The sequence below is a fragment of the Podarcis cretensis genome (assembly GCF_951804945.1).
Source record: "Podarcis cretensis genome assembly, chromosome: 1".
NCBI lineage: Eukaryota > Metazoa > Chordata > Lepidosauria > Squamata > Lacertidae > Podarcis > Podarcis cretensis.
In genome coordinates this window covers 59,552,966-59,575,294 of record NC_137170.1, presented here as the reverse complement: position 1 = coordinate 59,575,294, position 22,329 = coordinate 59,552,966, and the positions used below count along the sequence as shown (strand labels likewise).

The window sequence follows — 22,329 nt, the reverse complement described above, 5'->3', positions numbered from 1 at the left end:
GGTGTATCCCATGGAGAAATAGAGGGCGCAGAGCACTGGAAGTCCAGTATGATCCACAAATGGAACACAACTATAAGCAGTGCTAATTGAGATTCATCACAGAGTGCTAATGCAATCAGATGAGGATCTAATTAGCATGGGGAAAATGATTACTTTGTGCAAATGGTATGAAAAACATTTTCCTGTTTCTTTTTTGTTGTTCTCCAGGGCTATAATAGCAGGGTCATACACAGGGAAAGAAGGATGAGAAACTGGAAAATGGGGCTCCCAGATCTCACCTGTGCTGACATTTGTTGCTTTGGGCTTCGGAGGCCTCCCATGCTACCTTGAGCTCAGAGCTTCAAACCACAAGCTGTGGCTTACTGTGTGAACCACTACTAGTGGTTTATTTCTCCCAAACAGATCACAATGGCTCACAATGGCTTACTAGGGTGATTCATTTGGTGGGGAAAGTGTGGCACAGGAGCAATCCAGAAGCATGCTTTTGTTCACTGTAAGTCGTTGTTTATGGCTCACCATGTTGTGCAAATTTGATCAATGTATTTAGAACGAAGTACTGGTTTCAAAGTGTCCTCACACCATTCAGTATGAATTTCCACTCCTGGGGCGAGCTCTGCAAAACAGTTTTGCAAGTTTTCGTTGTTGCTCTGCTTGACTCAGGGGAAACTGTGGAGTGGACTGTCCTATCACCAACACATCTCCACAAAGCCCCCAAAGCAAATTTGCAACTGTTTTAAAAATGCTTGTGCACATGTGTCACTTTTAAATCATTTTAAAAGCCAGACATAACTTCTGAAGCATGAGGTGAGATGTAAGACTGACAGCTGACCCTGTAGCCAACTTGCTGGTATGTCACAGAAATTGTGACGTTAGAATCACACTGCAGGTGAAGAAACTGATTGTGACTGTACTGTGAATACCTTGTCTTCATCCTTAGTCTTAGTTTTTGCAGCAGGAAGCTGCAGATTTTCAGTCCCTATAGATAGATATGGGCTTGCATTCCCATGGCCCCTGGGATGGTGTCCCAGGGCCCACATAAAACACAGAAGGTGATACTGAACTAAGGCCCACCGAACAGGGCCAGATTCAACTAGGTTGTTGCACTAGCAGAAACCAACACAACAAATCCTTTAGCGGCAATGGGATTTTCTGCCTTCTCCTCCCCAACACGCCCCCAGAGCCCTCCCCAAACTACTAAGGAGAACCCCCAGAACAGCACACAGGGGGAGGAGTGGGGAGATTGTTCTGTTCGGCAAGCAGAAATGCTTGTGCTGACATGATGATTGCCTTAGCATGGAATTGAATTCCACCCCTTGACTAAGTTAGGTTCATTAATTTCAATAGTTCTGCTCTGAATACCACTCTAGATCTCCCTCTCTGAGGATGCAGAGAGAGGTCCAACCTCAGAGAGGGACAACCCATGTCAAATGCCTTCTTCTCATCATCACAAAAAACCCCCTCTCTAGCCCTTCCCCTACCAATCACAGAGTTCTAACATTGGTAGAAGAAGAAGAAGAAGAAGAAGAAGAAGAAGAAGAAGAAGAAGAAGAAGAAGAAGAGGAGGAGGAGGAGGAGGAGTTTGGATTTGATATCCCGCTTTATCACTACCCTAAGGAGTCTCAAAGCGCTAACATTCTGCTTTCCTTTCCTCTCCCACAACAAACACTCTGTGAGGTGAGTGGGGCTGAGAGACTTCAAAGAAGTGTGACTGGCCCAAGGTCACCCAGCAGCTGCATATGGAGGAGCGGAGACGCGAACCCAGTTCACCAGATTACGAGTCCATCGCTCTTAACCACTACACCACACTGGCCAAAAAAAGGGATGGACCAGAGGTGGATTGGGGGTGTGTTGAGGAAAGACATGAAGTATCCATAGCATTTCCATTTTCCTGACATGCACCCAAACCATGCCAGCAATGGGCTTGTTTAAGTGAATTCCCATTGAGAGGGAAATTAGTTGGCGGGAGAATGGTGGAACTAAGAAAGGTCAGAGAACCAAAGAACATGAAAATATTTTCTTAGACTGGGTCAATGGCCCATCTATTCCAGTATCCTGTTCTCAAAGGGGCGAGCCACAAGCCTGCAAGTAGGATCTGAGAACAACAGGGCTCTCCTCACCTGTGATTGCCAGCAAATGGCATTCAGAAGCATGCTGCCTCCCAACAGTGGAGGTAGAATAACACCTTTGTGATTAGTACCTACGGACAGCCTTATCTCCATGAATACTACTTTAAAGTCATTCACGCTGGTAGACATTACTGCCTCTTGAGGGAACCAGCTCCATAATTTAACTATGTGCTATGTGAAGGTCACAATATAAGACAGGGAGAAAAGCTCCTCTGTCATGAATGTTCCACCCTTACTTTCAAGCTGCTGGTGAGATCCCAGCAGAACATGGATGCTTTACTTTAGATTCCTGCATTGCAGGGTTGGACTACATTGCCCTTTGGGTTCCTTCTAACCCTACGATTCTATGAGTCCATGATTGCATAAGACGGATCAACCACTTTTGGTTATCACCCCTCCCCACCTTCAGGATTTCATTCTTAATGCACTGTTTTGTAGCTTACATTTCAAGCATAATGGTGACCGAGTGTGTGACAGAGAATAACATGCACAAACTAATCTGGCACAGAAGTTTGTTCTACAATGTCACGGAAGAATGTCAGTAAAGAACTGAGCCTACTGTAAAACAAAGTCTCCCTCTGTTTGCAGGTATTGAATGCTGTCTTTGATTGTAAAAACAAAAAGAGTGTACACTTGTAGAAATGTGTTCTTCTCTAGATTTTTCTTCCATTGAGAAACTTATGGGACCATTTCAAAAAAAACAAACAGGTTTCATTTATTAAAATATCTTATGTTTTGTGTCTAATAGCCTAAACAGAAGAATAAGCCACACCAGGTACAGAGTTGCCTGCAAAAGAAAGTACAGTACTATGTTCCGTTTTAACTTTTGATTTCTTTATCTTTAAATATGTAAGCATTTTTCAAGCGGGGTTTTATAATAATAAACGTTGGCACATGGTGTGAAACAGGCAATCAGTGTAGTGCAATGCACTACAGATCATAATTCAGGAAGAAATACATAGTTGTCTTCATCCAGAAAATGCAAACAGAGGGGATTTACTATCTTCCTGGGAGACACAGAATTCCTCATTCCGATGGCACAGGCATGTGGAAGCCAAAGTGTATACACAAGTTTATTTGAAGCCATTTAAAGGGCAAAGTTTTACTGGGACAACAAAAGACTAGGAAAAGTACTACAGAAGGACAAAGTGAAACATGAGAAAGGCCAAACGACATTATATTTTGCAAAATCACCGTAACAACTCCAGCTTGGAGATGTCTTCGATAAACAAAATGAATAAAATGGAAAAGAAACCTTTCTAAAATACCCACAACCTCTCACTAAGAGTGTGTTAAACATGCTATAAAGTGCCTGCTTCTTGTTCAATCCTATTTCTAAGGATAGGATTCTTAACTGGTATAAAATAGCAAAGTATATGCATTTTAGTGGATCTGCACTGATCATGGGAATTTTTCATCCCACTCAGTGGCGTAGCGTGGGGGGTGCAGGGGGGGGCCTGGCCGCACCGGGCACAACATCTGGGGGTTAGGGTTAGGGGGCGCAAATCCACGGGTTAGGGGGCGCAAATCCATGGGTTAGGGGGCGCAAATCCACGGGTTAGGGGGCGCAAATCCACGGGTTAGGGGGCGCAAATCCATGGATTAGGGGGCGCAAATTACTTGCCTTGCCCCGGGTGCTGACAACCCACGCTACGCCACTGATCCCACTGACTTCAGTGGGAGGGATTGGAGGGGAGGCACCTCAATATCAATGACCATGCTGCCACCATGGCAAAGTATAGGATATGATGTTACGCAGGACCCAATCATAACAAGCTACCAATAATATACAAAATGCACATGGGGAAATAATAATGGGTTATACTCCATGTCGTTCTACCTCTCTGGCCCCAGGCACAGAGATTCCAAGGAAGTATTCTGGTAGTTCCCATGAGCAAACACAAAGGGAGCACTGTGCACAAAGCAGCATGTCTCAATTTGAGCACATTGTTTATACTTCTCAGCCCAGAACTCTAGCAGGTACCTTGCCTTTGCACTCCAGACACATGCATCTAAAGCCCCACAACAAACAAGAGAAAGGGGAGCACAGGAAGCTACCTTGTACTGAGTCAGACCATTGGTCCATCTAGCTCAGTTTTGTCTATGCTGACTGGGAGCGGCTCACCAGGATTTCAAATAGGGTTTTCTCCCAGCTCTACCTGCAGATGCCAGGGCTCAAATGCAGGGCTTCCTGCACGCAAAGCACTGAACTATGGTTCCCATGGTTCTACTCATCCTTTTTGCTGTTCATGAATACTGTGTCATGTCTGAGTGTGAGTGATACTGCTCTGATACTCTCTCTGCCCATAACAGCAGGTAGCATACAAGGGAGGCAAACAACCACCCATGTAAGCAAAGTCCTACTCCAACCACTCTACTCAAACCTACTGCCAGCCAAACACTCATTAGTGTTGCAGGGTCACAGCCTAGATGTATGAAGCAGAACAACCAGGTACTGAACACACAGTATATGCCTACAACCTGCAACAGGGGTGAGTAAGTCCCCACAACCACCCACCCTGGCAGAAGCGGCTGAGGCCTGGCTAAGTACCCAGGTGGCACCGCTCTTCTCTGTCAGTCCCTCACACCTATTCTGCATCCTGCTCCAGGGACTACAGTACAGTGGTACCTCTGGTTACATACTTAATTCGTTCCGGAGGTCAGTTCTTAACCTGAAACTGTTCTTAACCTGAAGCACCACTTTAGCTAATGGGGCCTCCTGCTGCCACCGCACGATTTCTGTTCTCATCCTGAAGCAAAGTTCTTAACTCGAGGTAATATTTCTGGGTTAGCGGAGTCTGTAACCTGAAGCATATGTAACCTGAAGTGTATGTAACCCAAGGTACATGGTACTGTACATGGTACAGCTGATGACAATTGCTTGTTATTCTCTCAGCACCTCTCCCCTTACTCTCCACAGCAATTGTCCTATAGTCACAGGATCCACAGGATCAAGTGCTTATATGTGTCATCCATTAAAGAGGTCCAGCCCACAACCAGGATGCTCCCAACTCTTCTTGTGGGGTTGTTAACCTATTTGCCTCAATAGGGCTCAGGGCCTATGGTGCCTCTACACCCTGCTCACTTATGCTAGCTGAAGTGCAAGGGTGCACAGGCAGTATGGTGTTGCTGCCAAGGAGTATGAAGCAGTCGGGTGGATGGAGATAGTACATGACAGGCCTGGCTTATCAGGCATATAGTATAGAAGGAAAGAACTGATGGGGCAGAAAGTCTAGAGCAGGCATAGGCAAACTCGGCCCTCCAGATGTTTTGGGACTACAACTCCCATCATCTCTAGCTAACAGGACCAATGGTCAGGGATGATGGGAATTGTAGTCTCAAAACATCTGGAGGGCCGAGTTTGCCAATGCCTGGTCTAGAGGGTTTATGCAGGAGCCAGTTCATTGGTCCATGCAGCACTGTTCCTGCATGCCTCAGTTGCACCTATGAGGTGGACCCTTCCCTGCCTTTCCAAGGGCTTGATCACCCTCTCCTGTTCCCCAACCCTGTGTCCTGTGCATGAGCCACTGAAAGCTGCTGCCATCAGCACATGTCAACTGTACCCTTGTTCTGTCTACTTGGCTGCTTCCCAAAAGACCCTTTGCCTCCCTTCAGTGGTCTTGAACCCTTGTCCTAGGAAGGTTGTGTGTGCTCTCTGAAGGCATCCTGCCCAGCAAGCTATGTGGGTGCTTCTCTCCTGCCTCTTCCTTGCATGCATATTGTGTGTTGCAATGCAGGGGTGTGTGCTTGGGACATGTCCCAGTCACTGTGATTTAATTTGATTCCATCCTGCATGTAGCTGTCGTAGACTGATTGGTGGGCATTGGTAGAATTTCCAAGGTGTGTCCATAATTTTTACACAGTTTTTGTATTTTCTGGCTGTGTATTTTTATTCTTCCTTCGCAGGCTGTGCACACATTGGATACATCAGGTTTTCAACTGGTGCAGAGGTGGTTTTATCTTCCATCCCAATATAATGCTTACTTACTTATTGATCGGTTAGAGTAGCTTAGGAAAGACACAAAATGCCCACTTTGTGTTTAAGATGAAAAACTTGTTTTCCACCCTGAACACACACTGATAGGTATATTAGCTCGACTCTTCTATCCTCAAGAGGAGACCAGGTGAATTAAGGTAAATTAAAACAAGAGTATGGGTCATTATTTATTGTTTATTAAACTATAATTTACCTTTGAAAAGTAATTGTGTTCAATATTCATAGTGCAACAGCAAGCAGCTTCCAAAAATTAAAAAACCACAGTGTACTATGAGCCATAATGGCCTCACAAGTTGTTTTCGGATGGATGAATTCATTCTACCATTCTAGGTTAAATTTCCCCAAAGACAAATTCAGTAAATTGTGATATTAAAAAAAAAAAAACCCCAAGTCTCTGCTCCATTTCTTTTAATCAGCATGTTACATAACTGTTTTACTGCTTTAATATTTATTTAACTTCAACTGTTAAAATGTTAAGTTTGCAAAACAAACCAGCTACTTAGAATACAGTAGTACGTTTCATTATTTTAGGAAACAAATGTCATATTTCACATTATCCATTATTTTAACCAATTTACTAATAAACCTTTACCCCCCAAAATTAATAGGCATTGGAAACAGACAATGCTAAAGGCCTGCATTGGTTCGAGTAAGAAAGCATTTTGAAAAGTTAGATAGGTATATTATTCCTACTTTGAGAATATAAACTGTTTATCTGTCAAAGAGGGGCTGTCTTCAAGATATACTTTTTAAAATCAGCTACCTATTTGCCATCCTCCAGTTTCATGAGCATTTGTTATCTAAAATTTCAAGTTACAGGTTGCATTTTATGAGACATCAGTTATAAGAATATATTCACCATCCTTGTACTTGCTCCATAATTTAAGACATGCATAAAACAAATAATTCACAGAAGCTGTCTTAAGAAACAAGAAGATTTGAGTAGTTTCTCATCAAGCAAGTTTTCTGCATTCCAATCTTCAGATTAGATTCTGTTTTCTTGTTTTAAGAATTGGCACAATCCAAATGATGTCATTCGAATGGCATTTGCCTGTTATCAATTGCTAGTCAAATATTAACTTGAGCTTTTGCCTTGATTAAATTGCTAGATGCATTTTAAATCAGTTTGGAATCCAGATGTGATATACAGCTGTAGATACAGTATGTATATATATAAACAAAATCAGAGTAATGGCCATTTTTAAGAACTATTTAGCTTTAGTTAATTTGTTTAAAATAAGTAACAAACCAAACTAACTCCAATCAGAGAGCAAATAACTTCCAATGTAAACTCTTTACTCAGGTTTTCTGCTCAGTGGCAAATTACTGTGGCAGCTAATTAAATTTTGTGAACATGAAGTCATTCATTTGTGCACATAGAGTTCCATCCTATTCAACACAGTTCCCTATTATATAACTACCTAGCCTGCCAATTGTCACCCTTATCTTTCTCCCATAAGCTTTACATTATGCAGTTCTCAGGAAACTATTTTGATTACAAAGTTTCTCTCTCTCTCTCTCTCTCTCTCTCTCTCACGCACACAAACACACAAATTGAATCAACTTACATTCTTAGGAACCTTCTTTCATTCACTCTAAGGAAGGAAACAATAGCGGAGAACAGGAGAATGTGGGAACTGAGCCAGGAACTGTGCCAGAAAAAGGGCTATAGTCAAGTGGGTAGCAAAATGGCTATGAGGGCATTTTAGTAGTCATAACCCACAACTTCAACATACCAGGTGGAATTCAACATTGTGTTAATTTGATAGTTCCATCAGCACAAGCATCTCCACCTGCCAGCAGAACATCTCCCATCTCACTCTATGTGATGTTCTAGGGCAGTGATGCAGCCCAAACTGCAACCCAGAACCCACTTACCGTATTTTTCGCTCTATAACACGCACCCGACCATAACAAGCATGTAGTTTTTAGAGGAGGAAAACAAGAACAAAAATATTCTAAACGAAACAGTGGATGTATGATTTTTGTGGTTCATGCTGTGGCCACAGACATGTGATCTGACAGTGAGTTTGGAGTAGCCCAATGCAAAAATCCTGAGGATGTTTTGTAACCACGTTTTAAGTGGGGAGGGAAGGAAAAGCACTCAAGGAACAAGGAGCATGCGTGGGGTGGGTGGAGAAGGATGCTGCTAATAATGAAGAAGAGGGGTATAAGGGGAGAAGGCTCCTCTCCTCTCCCGCTTTGCTCCTTTAAAGCAAGCAGGCTCTGCTTTTCTCCCTCCTCCCCGCTCATCCCCGGCTTAGCGAGCTGAAAAACTTTGCTGCTATTTAGCTAGCTGAGTGGGGAGGAGAGAGGGACAGAGAGCCTGCTTGCTTTAAAGGAACCAACCGGACAGGAGCCGCTTACACTCTCTGTCCCTCTCTCCTCCCCACTCAGCGGCTCTTCTCCCGCTTTGCTGTTTCAAAGCGAGCCACGGAGGAGGGAAGGAAGGGGAACCATGGATCCTCTGCTCACGACTGCAGCAGATCCCCCTGCAACCCGTAGGCATTCCCTCCATAACACGCACAGACATTTCCCCTTACTTTCTAGGAGGAAAAAAGTGAGTGTTATGGTGCAAAAAATACGTATTTATCATGAAGTGCCAACACAGCAATTTAACCTAAACACTGAGGCTTTAGTTTAGAAAAAACAACTCATACATTAACATCTTTTGTCTTAAAAGAAAAACACAGTAACAGAGCTTTCAATGATACAAACAACTTTTTAATGAAAGGTAAAAGTTTGCATTTGGCATGCTTTTGAACAATTAATGTGAAGCCTCAACCTTGCAACAGCAGGAGGAGAAGGAAGGCGGCCACTCGGAACTCTCAGTGGCCCACCAATATGGCAGCACGCCTCTGAGAACATGCAGAGTGGTGTCCCCTCCCCACCTACAGTGGAGGCTCCCCAAGGGAAAACATGTGCCCTGGGGGTTGTGGCTCCATTTTGCACACACCCCCTGATGCCCATCCGAGGCGCTTCTACTCTGACACAAGTACCAGGATCCACGCCCAGCCTCTGAAAACAACATGTGTGCTAGCTTGGGGGCACCAATGTCCCACCTGGCCCTTCCCTTTGCACCTCTCTGGCCACAAGGGCGCCTTCTCGGTCTGGGCATCCCGTGCAGAGTAGCTGAGCAAAAGGAGCCCTAAAGGTGCTGCAGCAGACGGGCCAGTTTGGGGACTTCAGCTCTTTACTGTCCTGCTCGTACAACATCAGAAACTGAGGGCCTACCATAATCATTGTCACAATCCACTCACGCAAAATACTAATTAACCCACAATATGCTCCGGAAGCCTCCGTGCAATTGGGCACAATGAACTTGGGCCAAAGAATAGCTGCAACCCCCATTTTGGAGTGAGTTGGCGCCCTGATGGGCATTACATCCCGCTCCGACCATGCAGTTTCCTGCGCCGACCCACCACACACATGGCGCTCCAGCTGCCCAAGTTGAGCTGAGGACTCGACACGCCGCCCTCGCCTTCTGCTGGCTCTGTGCTGGGGTGACGGCGCCCACAGAGAGGGCTCTGAGTACTTCCTTTTGACACTCGTGCCATAGGCTCACCACCACTGTTCTAGGGTCTATCCATTGGGGAAGGAACTAGCACTAGTATTTAGTTCAGTCCAGCTTTTCGTTTCTATTTTTTTAAAAAAAATAAGTGGCCAGTCATTTCCTTGTTTACCCACTTAGATTATTTCCATCCATCCCCAGTCTTAATTATCTCCTGAAAGTGGTCCTGCTAAGAAAAGTATTGTGATTTATTATTCCATTTCCCTCCTTTTTTTCAATTTGATTTTGAAATTATCTGTGGAAGCAATGTCATCAGAAACCATTATTTCAACTGATGGCTACCTTTGATGTGATTTTCAATAGACAGGCAGACCTGACTCTGCCCATACAACGTGTGTTCATTTCGGCCATGCCTATTAATCATCAGTGCGAGATGTTCAGCCAATCTGTTAACATCTACATAGAACTGTAGAGTTGGAAGAGATCACAAGGGTCACTTAGCCCAACCCCTGCAATGCAGGAAATTTTTGCCCAGTGTGGGGCTCAAACCCACAACACTGAGATTAAGAGTCTCATGCTCTACTAACTGAGATATCCACATGGCACCAAGCTAAACCTATTTTTAGTGAAGATGTCTAATGAGTAGAGTTATGTCCAAGAATCAAGTTATTCACCCCAGTATTATTTTTCATATGGAAACAAGTTGGAATACTGGCGCTACTCACTATCTTGTGCATTTAAGACAACCCTTCTTCCTCACCACCATGTCTATTCTGTTATCAAACAGCACACATCTTTGCACTTGTGTCCTAAAAATATAGTTGGAATCTGTTCTACATGTATTTCTGAAGGAGGCTTCAGTGTCCCATTTATACTCCTATTTCAGTGTACCATGTACACTCCCTATTTTTGGCATTTGCAGCACTCATTCTAATCTAAATATCAGCCTGAATGTCCACATTGGTCTGTGATACATTTTTGCTTTTACCTGTTACTTCTGTAACTCTCCTACACTGGTTAAAAATTAAATATGATATAAGTAAACAATTCAATGGCTGGAATCCAGACCTACTATAGGTGTACCCAGAGGCTTTTTTGACATGTCCAGTGGGAATTTATCCTTTTTTTATTAAAAGGCAGAAGGCCATGTCATATCACAAACTATGTTTGAAACTTGTTTCAATTTCAAAAGTTGTTTGCTATGCAGCCTGGGAGGGTTTATTGTTTGCATAACCTTTAGGTACACAGAACTAGTTGTGCCATTCTTTGGATATAATTAAAGCACGCTTTTATTATATATTATTATTCACACCGATCTTTATGTATTAATATAATAACATTGCCAGAGGTTATACTTTCCTAAGGCATGAAATTAAAAAGCCTTTGAAAAGTAATTATAGCTCTTCATTATTTTAAAAAATGCTTCTAATACCTTTTGTAACAAAAGGTAGATTTCAAAAGCACTTTCTATTTTATTTTCTCACAAATGCACAAATGAGCATAAAACATATTTTATACATAAAACCTGCCATTAACCAAACTTATGGGTGTGACAACGCGTCAGTTTTTCAAAGAAAAGGCCCAAGCTATGAACTTCTGTAATCTTGGAAACTTCCACATATAGGAAATAAATTGACTTAAGTACACAGCAGCACCACTTACTTTATCTTCAAATTAATAGAGTATTCAAGGTATCCCAAAAAGTAGTGTATACCTAACATTGCAAAGCATGTTTGAAAATATATGTATCACAGAGGTACCTATCAGCTGCAACCAATCCTGCATCACTGAGCATTCGGTGGCTAACTCTGGTTTGCTGCCATTTAATGTGTCAAATACCCTGTGTATACAACACAGCACACAGCTAAAACTATGAAAATCACTAGCACAAGATGTAGTGGTGGCTTCAGAAGCAGACTATACAAATTCATGGAGGCTAAGGCTATCAAGGGCTACAAAGCACATCCAGGACCACTGGGTTATCCAATAAAAAGGCACATGGAGGTCTCCTTCAGACATGTTCAAGCCACAGTAGGGGCTGAATCTGGATGCGCTCAAACCCAAAGCAAAAATCATATAACCAGCTCATTAAAACTCTGTGCATTAATATATTGCAAAAACTGGTCATCTGTCAAAGCTTTGTGTAAAGTTCATTGCAACTTCCATATTATAACTGCCTTCTACAATCACCCAAGATACATAAAAAAGGTGCTGCTACTATCAGAAGTCTGACCGGTATAGCCTTCTTGCTGGTGATGTTACTCTGCTAACCCAGACCCTGGAAAGACCTTTTCTGATGAAGAGGGGACCCCATGCAAGGATTTCCATTTGCACAACAGGACTCTCCCCCCCCCAACCTCAGTTCCTCCCTCTGTGCCCTCCCCAAATCTGCTCTGGAGGATTGGGGGAAAACCCATAACATATTTAGGGGACATGCAGATGGAAGAGAGCTGGGAGTTCTGTTGCACAGGTGGAAATCTTTGCACTGATAGGCTTAATTAGCACTACTCCTGGTGCTTGCCATAGACATGCCCCTTGCGGAGAATACTATATTGCCAATTAATTGTTTAGGAGGATGGTGAAGCTTTTTTTTGGTAGTATGGAGCTGGTTATCACTGAAATTATACTGCCTATTGACATTTGGAGTGTTGTAGACCAATTGTACTTTTAATTTTTTGCACGATTAATTACATAAGCCACTAAGAGATGTGAAGAGCAAAAAGACTTTAAAAAAGGGTGAAATGTGAATCTGAAAATGCTACCAAAGATTCCCACTTAAAAGAAATACAGTGGTACCTCAGGTAACAGACACTTCAGGTTACAGACGACTCCGCTAACCCAGAAATAGTACCTCAGGTTAAGAACTTTGCTTCAGGATGAGAACAGAAATCGCATGGCACTGCCGCAGTAGCAGCAGGAGGCCCCATTAGCTAAAGTGGTACCTCAGGTTAAGAACAGTTTCAGTTAAGAACATACCTCCTGAACGAATTAAGTTCTTAACACGAGGTACCACTGTAAAAGAAACATAAATTATTCAATGCAGGGTAGCCTTTTCTAGTGCTTATTACACAGAGGGAAAACAATCCAATTATGCAACTTTGTTACATCTTGAACCAGGCTCTCTAATTCTTTTCTGAAAGTTCCACATTCAGAATTAGTTAGCATGATCTTTTTATGGTTTGTGAAACATTAAAGAGCTGTTAGAAGACCACTGGGGTAATAAAGTCAAGTGTGCTAAACCTAAAAATTCCAGAGTAAAGCATTCAGTGTAAACTCAAGTCCCTTCAAAGCTGATTATCAGAATGAATCATGATACAGCTGGAATACATGGTTTCAAAGGACAGGTGCTGAATGATTCAGAAAGTTTCAAGAGAAAGCACAGAAAACGATTCTATCAAAAGTCAGACTCTTAGAAACAGCAGTTGCTTCAAGAGAAAAGTCACATTATCAACGGCCACCATGAGGGTGTCCATGCTATCTTTTTCTTGCCTGGCTTGCACAACTGGGAAGCACAAATGCAATTCAATTACAAACACAAACTGGAATGTCATCAGAAACATCTAATTCACCTAGTGTCCCAAGGGATAGATTGAGTGGATCCATATTGCAGTTGGGAGTGTGGCAAAGTGATCAGAGTAGACCATGGTCAACTCCCTGACTCACAACTGGGGACCACCATTGCAGCCATAGGCATTCGGTTGGCTGGCCACTGTAAGAACACGACAGTGGATGAGATAAACCTTTAGCCTGATCATCTTATGTGTACCCAGATTGCTTAGGACAGGGCTTCAGTTGTGCCCAGGATCAGCTCCACAATCTCCTTTCAATAACTTAATATGTGAAGCAGTAAATAAGAGGGAAGTGCCTTTTTGAGCATGTAAGGAGAGTCTTTCCTTAATTATCCTGTTATTGCTGAATACTCCCGTACACTCAATATGGAAGCACACAAGATACCTAGGAAATAGATGGAAGGCTTCAGCCATAGTTCTCTCCATTTATAAATTAGGTACTGGCTAAGGTTCACTCATTTCATCATGGAGAGACCAGTAATTTGATCAAATGCTGAGGTAATTGGAGAACCAACAATGCACACTTGGCAATAATGCAGATGAACTCAGCCCATATTTGGCACAGGCAAAGGCAACTGTGGTAACCGGCTCTCAGTTTTTCTTTTAAATAATGTTAATGTGGAAGCATTTGAAAAAGTCAACATTTCAAACTTTCCTAAATAAAAAATCAGCAGCTTTGCTATGCATCAACAAAACTGGCTTAATAAAGCTAAAAGTTTGCATTAAAGCTAAAAGTTTGCATTAATAAAAAGTACTTTGTTACATGTGCCTTTCCATTTTGAAGAAGTGAAAAACAAGTTAGCAAAGAGAAACAATAGAGAAACTTTTAACACTGCATCCATGTGGGTGGGTGAGCACATACGAAAACCAGAAAAGAAAAGATCGCAGGGTTTGATCAGAAATTTCAAAAGGACTTCCAATCTCTGAAAGGGCACTAGGTATACAAGAGTACTATTCTGTGCGAGGCCCCTCCACCTTGTAAAACAAAGTAAACAAAAATCTTTCAGTGAAACTGAAGCCAGGAGCATAAGAGCGCAGTGTGCAGCAGCTGCTTGTGTAATGCATTTCTCCTTTTTAAAATGAATCCCACTTGTTGAAGGAAGGAGCATGTCTATAACTCATCTTGTTACTTTCCAGCTACCCTCTCCCAAACCACCCATTTGGTACACAGAACCCTTACCTGTGGCATGTCTCAAATATCAGTTCTTAGGAGAGCTGGCACAACGAAGAGGAAATGTATTTATAGAAGGCAAACTTCCCCGGGAGTGCTCTGACTTTCAGCTGAAACTGTAGAACAATAAGCCCGAGCCCGTGTGTTATCCTGCAATCCAGCCTCCTCTCTCCCCTGCCAATCACACAGCACACCAAAACCAATGATATGTAAAAGGGAAAAGGCTGAGGAGAAAGTGCAGGTATTCTCAATAGAGTCACCAAAGGTGCTGCCAGATGTGGACAATTTAGCAGCACATGATCATTGCTATTCTGCTAAACTGGAAATGGAAAAGGAACTTTGCTTTCCAACTCTTATGATACAAGTAGCATTCTTTAGCCAAGTGATCAGCCCATTTCCACAACCCTCAAAGTTTGGGCATTGGAAATCTCACTGCAGTCCAGAACAAGGTTGTTCCTGCTGGAATTTACAGGCAAGGGGAACTGATATAAGAGCAATGATGTTTGGAAAGGGGAGGGTTAAAGTGCTAGAACTGCTTCCTAGAAAGGGGAAAGAGAAAGAGACCACAGGAAAGGAAGTGGCTAGAGATTGCCATCTATACAGCCCATTACTGGTCTATCTAGGCTAGAAGAGCTGTGCCATCTACAGTTGAGGAAATCTTACAGATGTTATTGCATATTAAAATGTTGGATTTTCTGACTTCAAAAAAAGAAACTAGAAGCTGAAAAGGTAAGATGTGGGAAGGGCATGTCTTGATCGTGAATCATGCAGGTGCCCTATTAAAAATGTGTGAACAAAGCATGATTGTTTCACAGTAAATGCCCAGTAAGGAAGCCGTCCAAAGGAGATAAGATAGTGTGAAATTTTGCCTTTGGAAATGGAACAGGAAGGTTGAAAGAGGAAATAAATGAATTTAGAACTAGAGAACTAGAAAGAAAAAAAGAATGGTTTTTAAAGTACTTTTTAAAGGGGGCGTTATGTGGGAAAGGACCAAACCCACTTTAATATGAACTTGAGGGACTTGTGACATGACAAGGACTTTGTCTTAAAAACCAATGGAAACATGACACAGACAGGCAGCAATAACGTGACTGCAGAATGCACATATCCAGTGTACCATTTAGAGGAGGAGCTCAGGCACTACATGGGCGCTGTTAGAACACCTGGGATTTGTAACCCAGGGAGCTGCAGCATTGATTTACTAACAGTCCACAGCAGTGGAGGTTCCAATTTAAATGAGATGGTAGGTACACCCAAAGGCACACAGGTAAGTTCTGTTACCCACATCTGTGCCACATTTTTAGTAAGGATAAGCAGCTAATAAAGAGAGGTGGGGGCCTTTGAGGGAGTAATAACAAGCACCATGCTGACATCAGAATGCCATGGACAGCAAATTATTGGGCAGTTTTCAACTACCATGTCCCATCAACACAAGAATTTCCCCACTCTCCTCACCTGTGTGTGTCCTTAGCCCTCCTCAAAACCTAGAAGAGATTTGGAGGGTGCACAGAGGAAGGAGGAGGAGATGACCTTTGCTACAATTTTTATATGTGCTGTAAGCCACCCTGAGATGGATGAGGTATAAATATTATTATTATTACAGTGGTACCTCAGGTTAAGTACTTAATTCGTTCTGGAGGTCCACTCTTAACCTGAAATTGTTCTTAACCTGAAGCACCACTTTAGCTAATGGGGCCTCCTGCTGCTGCCACGCCGCCGGAGCCCGATTTCTGTTCTCATCCTGAAGCAAAGTTCTTAACCTGAAGCACTATTTCTGGGTTAGCGGAGTCTGTAACCTGAAGCGTATGTAACCTGAAGCATATGTAACCCGAGGTACCACTGTACTATTATTATTATTTCTTTTATACACAGTCAGAAAAGCTATGTAGTGCAGCTGAGAAGAAGTGTCTTGTCTTCACCAGCCATCCTTTCCCTCAGCAACAGAAGGGAAACCAGTCATGAGCCATCTGATGTGGTGTCTAGTTGGTGTATGGTGGCCGTCCCCGTGGGGAAAATGCAACAACCTCTAAGGCCTAGAAAGCAGTTTGAGGCTTGCCATTGTAGCCATCTCCCTTCAATGCCTATTTTCTAAAAATAAATAGATAAATCACAAATTTATTTTCTCGTTTATTTAAAATATTTATATCCCACCTTTGTACATAAATACCGTGGCAGGGAATAGAACATAAAATAAACCATCACATAACAGAATAACTAAAAACCAGTAAAACACACAACAATGGCAGCTAAAAACAATAGGACCGGCTAGATACCAGCATCCGATAGCCATGGGAACTCAGCAAGCCACCTTTCTAGTGCTTCATTTCTACAGAGACAAGTCTGCAACATCCAAGGAGGCCACACTCTATCCTCTAAAAAACCTTACCTTCAATTCAAGATTGCATGTTGGCCTGACTATGGTTACTCAGTTGTGGAAAAGAAATCACATGCTCAGATGCACTCAATTCTTTGTAATGACTTTGTTATGTTCCAGAGATGATTTCTGGTACTACTCCTTAAAGTGCTAAATTAAGCCTTGAATTCTGCCTGCAGAGATGATTCTCCACTGGGAAAGTCTCTTGTCCCTCTGGTTATGAAGATCCACCCACTTCTGATTAACATGACCCACTAAGGTGGAATCGGGAGTAAAGTCAGACAAAAAGCAGAACATAGGAGGGAAATGTGTAAATGGACCGTTGACATTAACTATCACTCTTTCATCATATAGTCATCTGCCCTGTGTTAAATTACACATTAACCAACGCATTACTTTTTTGTTTGTTTCTTTGGAAAGTAAGCATGAAAGAAAATGTTGTAATAGACCTAGTTGCTTTTTTATCTCTCAATCTCTCTCTCTTTCTCTCTCTCTCGTAATAAACCAGTCTAGCTGAACAAGGTCAAATAGGACACAGAAAGGCTGGACTGGATACAGGACAAACAATGACAGAAAAAGTTAAGGAACAGTGTGATTCAAAGGAATATCCACTTTGGAGGCGCCCATAAAAAAACAACAATAAAACTCTTCTGAGGTTTTTCACCTGAACTAGGTCCACACCAAGATTATCCCAGCTCTTATCCATTTCCAGTACTCCCATACGACTTCATCCAAATCAGTGTAAGCATTAAGGCTTCATGGTCCAGCACCATCCTTTCTCAGTCCATGGGTTTATGCCCCCACCCCCAAAAAGACACTAAATCATACAATGAGGCAGCATGCCCTTTTCTTTCCCTGTAAGCAAGGTGGGGTGGGGTATTGGGTTGTTTTTATTTTGATTATATATTTTGTAGTTTTATATTTTGATTTTGTTCTATGAACTACCCTTAGACCTCTGGGTATAAGGTGGTAAAATAAATAAATAAATAAATAATAGATAGATGGATGGATGGATGGATAGATAGATAGATAGATAGATAGATAGATAGATAGATAGATATGGCTAACTGGTGGCCCATGGGCCAGATCCAGCCTCCCGAGTATTAAATATTTAAGCAGTATTTCCTCCTTATAAGGGTCCCAGGCATAGGAGGGGGGAGGAGAAGGGAAGGCAGGTGATAAGATTTAACACTTGATGGTTCCAGTAGCATCTCCCATTGAAGTCAAAGCAAATGTCATCAGATTGATCTGATGGGCAGGGTAAAGAGGCAATATAGGTAGTCTGTGAATAGTGAGAGACAGAGTGTGTGGAAAAAGTGAGTCTGCTGCTTGTTATGTATGAGAGTGTGTTTATCAGCTGTGTGTGTGTGTGTGTGTGTGTGTGTGTGTATCTTCTTCTCTGTGACTTTGAAAAGAGCTACCCCCTCATACACTTTGGCCACACCCACTTTGAATATGGCCACACAGAATGCTAGCATTCAGCCTTCAGACAGAGGGTTAGTCAACAGGAAATGTGCCCCTCGAGCCAAAAAAGGGTTAGGCACAGGGTTAAGAAGTGTTCGGTACACCCTCCTGAGAGAAGCACAGTGGTACCTTGGGAAGGGAAGATGCACAAAGAAAGTTAATTTACTGCTGCTGAGTGTGTGTGTGTGTGTGTGTGTGTGTGTGACACCCCATCACTTTAACTCCTTCCTCAGGCATGGTCTACACTTGCAGAAGAATTAAGTGGTAGAAACAAGGAATGGAGTGCAGCACTTCAAGCTGCCATTAGGAGACCCCATACTTTGAATGCTTCCTTGTGTGGAAAAAAGGTCTTACCAAGTAAAAAGCTAGAACACCTGAGAAAAATGTTATAGCAGCCCAGTTCACAGTGCTAGACATATACCTGGAAGGAATTTATGCATTCAGAAATGGCATCTCCCACCAGCAGTCTGAATTAGCACCACCCATTTTATCACTCTACTTTGCTGCATGCGTACTAGCAGTGGCATAGCGTGGGTTGTCAGCACCCGGGGCAAGGCAAGTAATTTGCGCCCCCTAACCCATGGATTTGCGCCCCCTAACCCCCAGATGTTGCACCCGGTGTGGCCGGCCCCCCTGCACCCCCCACGCTACGCCACTGCGTACTAGAGCCAGACCCTCAGTTTAAAGTCCAGTGCAAATGCATATATGGATAGACTTCAGAGAGCTGAACTGAGTATGAAACTAGAGGTGACTAGCCTGCAATATCCTCTTGAGAAGCCTTTGGGAGGAAATGCATCAGGATTTGAACTCAGTGGATTCCTTTCCTATCAGGCAAACTGATTAATACATATTCATTTTGTATGGTCTAAGAGGTGACCATATAATCTGTTTTCTTAGAAACTGTCATGCAGCAAACAGTCCAGTTTTGGTTCAGTTATGAGCAAGCTCTCCATAGAAAACTGGTGCTATGAAAGCTGAGTACAGTGATGTTGCAGCTACTGAAACATACTTCACAGCCTAAATCTCAATTCAGCTCTTTAAAACAGGGACTTAGCTACTGGTTAAAAAGAATGATAGCAGCATTAATGCATGCAATTAATGGGAGTACTGTGACCTGAAAATATCAGGAAGTTTTACTGCTCACAGTATTGCCTCTGGCTAGGCAGCGAAGCGGAAGCAGCATTTGAAGGGCTGTGTGGAATTACAACTTTCTCTTGCCCTGTTTATACTAGGCAAAGTTGAAGAATGGAGGGGAAGCCCCCATAAACACACGTTTCAGCTTCAAGTACCAAAACTCCTTGCTCCAAAACTGCCTTACTATGTCAAGACTGTGGAAACCCCAAATTTTTTCACAAGCACCAAACTTTTCCTCGAGCACTTGATATGATGAGGCAACAGAACCTGCATTAGCAGTACTATGCATGGATAGAGCATATTGTTGTTGTTTAGTCGTTTAGTCTTGTCCGACTCTTCATGACCCCATGGACCAGAGCACTCCAGTCACTCCTGTCTTCCACTGCCTCCCACAATAGAGCATATTAATTATCTCCATTTCTCTTAGTGAAGGCCTGAGTCCTAAATGTGAAATTAAGAGTCTACCTCTTAAAGTAGAGGTAGACTCTACTTTACAATGCCACAATTGTAGATTGTTATAATGACAATTTGGGGAGCAAGAATTGCTATACTTTTTCCTGGCAAGGCACTTGCACCTGTTGACTTTCTATTAAAGGTTCAAAAAGAACAGCAGCAGCATAAAAGGCAGAAATTCCCCATCATTGATGGGAGGAGTAAATCAGTTCTTTCCTTATCCAACATAAACTATATACAGTGCAGCTAAAAACAAGTACCAGAACTCTCCAAGAGGAGCTGCCTGTTGTCAAGGTTTTCCAGCGTACTCAACGGAATACTCCCCATTTGTTCTTCTACCTGAGCTACTTGCCATGGGTCTTATTTCAGAGTACACTGAATTCTTTGTTACCAAAGCATAAGCAATTGATAAAGGGCAAGTTAAAAGACAAGCGGGGACAAACAGGGAATTTATTTTCCCCCACCCACTTTTCCTTTTTATTTCTCAGCCTTTCCTAACAGAGGAGGAAACTTGTGTCCATGGATTGATAGATCTTATTATTTGCACACATAGTTCAGGCATACAAAGGCTGGGTCAGTCTCTTTTGTGGGGACCCCAAACACAATCCTGCTTTGCCCCTGAGTTCTTCTCTGCAGGAGAGGACAAAGATGTGCATATCAGAGACAACACCCAAAGAAGACCAGGCTGTGAGGAGAATGTGCGTTCAGGAAGAAGGCAGAAAGACTTGAATTCACCTTCCATCGACAATGTAAAGTCCTGACCTTGCCGCATACAATTTGCACAGGGCATGGATGGGCTTCCCCTTGGCGAGAATGAACCCCGACGGTTAAAATGCTAAACGCGGTGACTTGCACCGTGAAATCCATGGCATTTTCCTTGCACAAAGTGTATCTGATCTGCTGCACCCTCCCAGGCATGCATCTCTCAGGAATAACTAATTTCAAATACGCTCCCTGGTAACACAGAGGTGCCTCTTTCATAGTTGTTAAAAGTTATCCCCCCCCCCCTTATTTTGTTCCTTCATTCACACAGCCGAGAGGCACTGGAAGGGGCGCAGAAGGGGAGGAAGGGGTTAACTCCGGCTCCTAGACATATTCCCGGGGAAACCAGCCTCCCCGTCTCCAATGGGGGACTTGCTCCCAACTAAGCGCGCAGAGAGAATGGTTCCTTCAAAGTTGAGAGGGAACCAGGCGAACAAATTAACCTTGTGAGCGCTGAGGCCGCCTCACGTCTCCCTCAAAACACCCCAACCAGCTGCACAAACCCGCAACCGCCCGCCCCCCCCAAAAAAAACCAGCCTCAGTGGGGCAGCGAAGCTTCTCCTTACCTGCGCCCGCGGCAGAGTGAGGCGGCGCGGGGCTTGGCGAGCTTTTCAGCCGGAGACGGCGCTCTCCTCGGCGCGCCTCCCTGCTTCCCCCGCTACTACCCCAGCCTCAGTTCCAAAGGGTCGGCGCGGCTACTGCTGCTGCTGCTGCTGCTGCTGCTGCTCCTCCCTCCGCCGCCACTTTTGTAATCCGTCATGTTTGTTTTGGAGCAAGGCGACGTGAAAGTTGGGCTGGGGATGTGGAAAGGTCCGGTGCGCAACGGCAAGGGCGCCTGGCAACTTGCTTGGGAAAGGGGAAGGGAATGGAGAGAAAGAGAGAGCTCCCCAGCTAGCTGGGCGCTGCGCTCCCGTGCACACGCTGCAAATGGATGCGATGTGACAAGAGGCGACCGGTGCCCGGCTTCTTCCCCTGCCCGCCCCCCCCCCCGAGGGGAGAAGAGCTCTGTTCACGCCTCACTCACTTCCAGCGGCCCACCCCAGGTCCAGGAAGGCGCGCGCAGGAGGCTCGGCGAGAGGCAACGTTTCCTGAGGGCGCAGATGACAAGCGAAGAGCCAACCTTGCTCTTGATTTCATACGCATATGCAGCTGGGATGGGGGGGCGGGGGGGGAGAGAAACCTCCACAGAAAGTGCCGTTGTGAGCAAGGAAGGAGCAGCAGCAGCTCTCTGCCACCACAAGTCACCTCGCAACAAAGCGTGGAAGAGCCGGTCGAGTGGGACCGACCTCTCTTGTTTGTCATTGACACAGTCCTTGCGCGCACCTCGAAGAAGGCCATTCTTCAGCATGCAGGTTATAGGGAGGAGTTAAGGGTGTCTTCCCAAAAGACTTTTCTTTTCACACACACACACACCCTTTTCATTGCATTTCTTGCACTTGTCCTACATTTGCATACAAAATGAAGGTCGCCTTGACCAAAAGATGCACATTCCATTCTTCAAGGGTCACTTCAGCTTTCAGTAAAACATTCACACTTGCCAGATTTTATATATATCACACACACACACACACACACACACACACACACTGCATTTTTTTCTGGGGGGACGCGGCTGGACGCATACCCCTAAACATTTTGTGAATCTTACGTTTGGCCTCACTGAGGGGCAATATTTCAATATGAGTAGGAAAATGAGAGTACCCCTAAAGATTTTTTTAAAAACACTCAGGTGTTTGTTTGTGCTTTTGAAGTGCCTTAATGCATATGG

The 22,329-nt window shown here is 43.6% G+C and overlaps 1 protein-coding gene across 5 annotated transcripts in view; it reads right to left on the bottom strand.

Moving 5' to 3' along the window:
- Positions 1 to 21,439, bottom strand: part of SHANK2 (SH3 and multiple ankyrin repeat domains 2) — a 339,924-nt gene extending 318,485 nt beyond the window's left edge. For 3 of the 5 annotated variants that reach the window (XM_079980798.1, XM_079980799.1, XM_079980800.1), the window contains exon 1: positions 21,128 to 21,438. The gene's annotated coding sequence lies outside the window, so the exon portion shown is untranslated. Of the gene's footprint in view, positions 1 to 21,127 lie in introns of all 5 variants that reach the window. The other 2 variants (XM_079980803.1, XM_079980801.1) reach the window with 1 other exon arrangement.
- Positions 21,440 to 22,329: the final 890 nt, after the last annotated feature.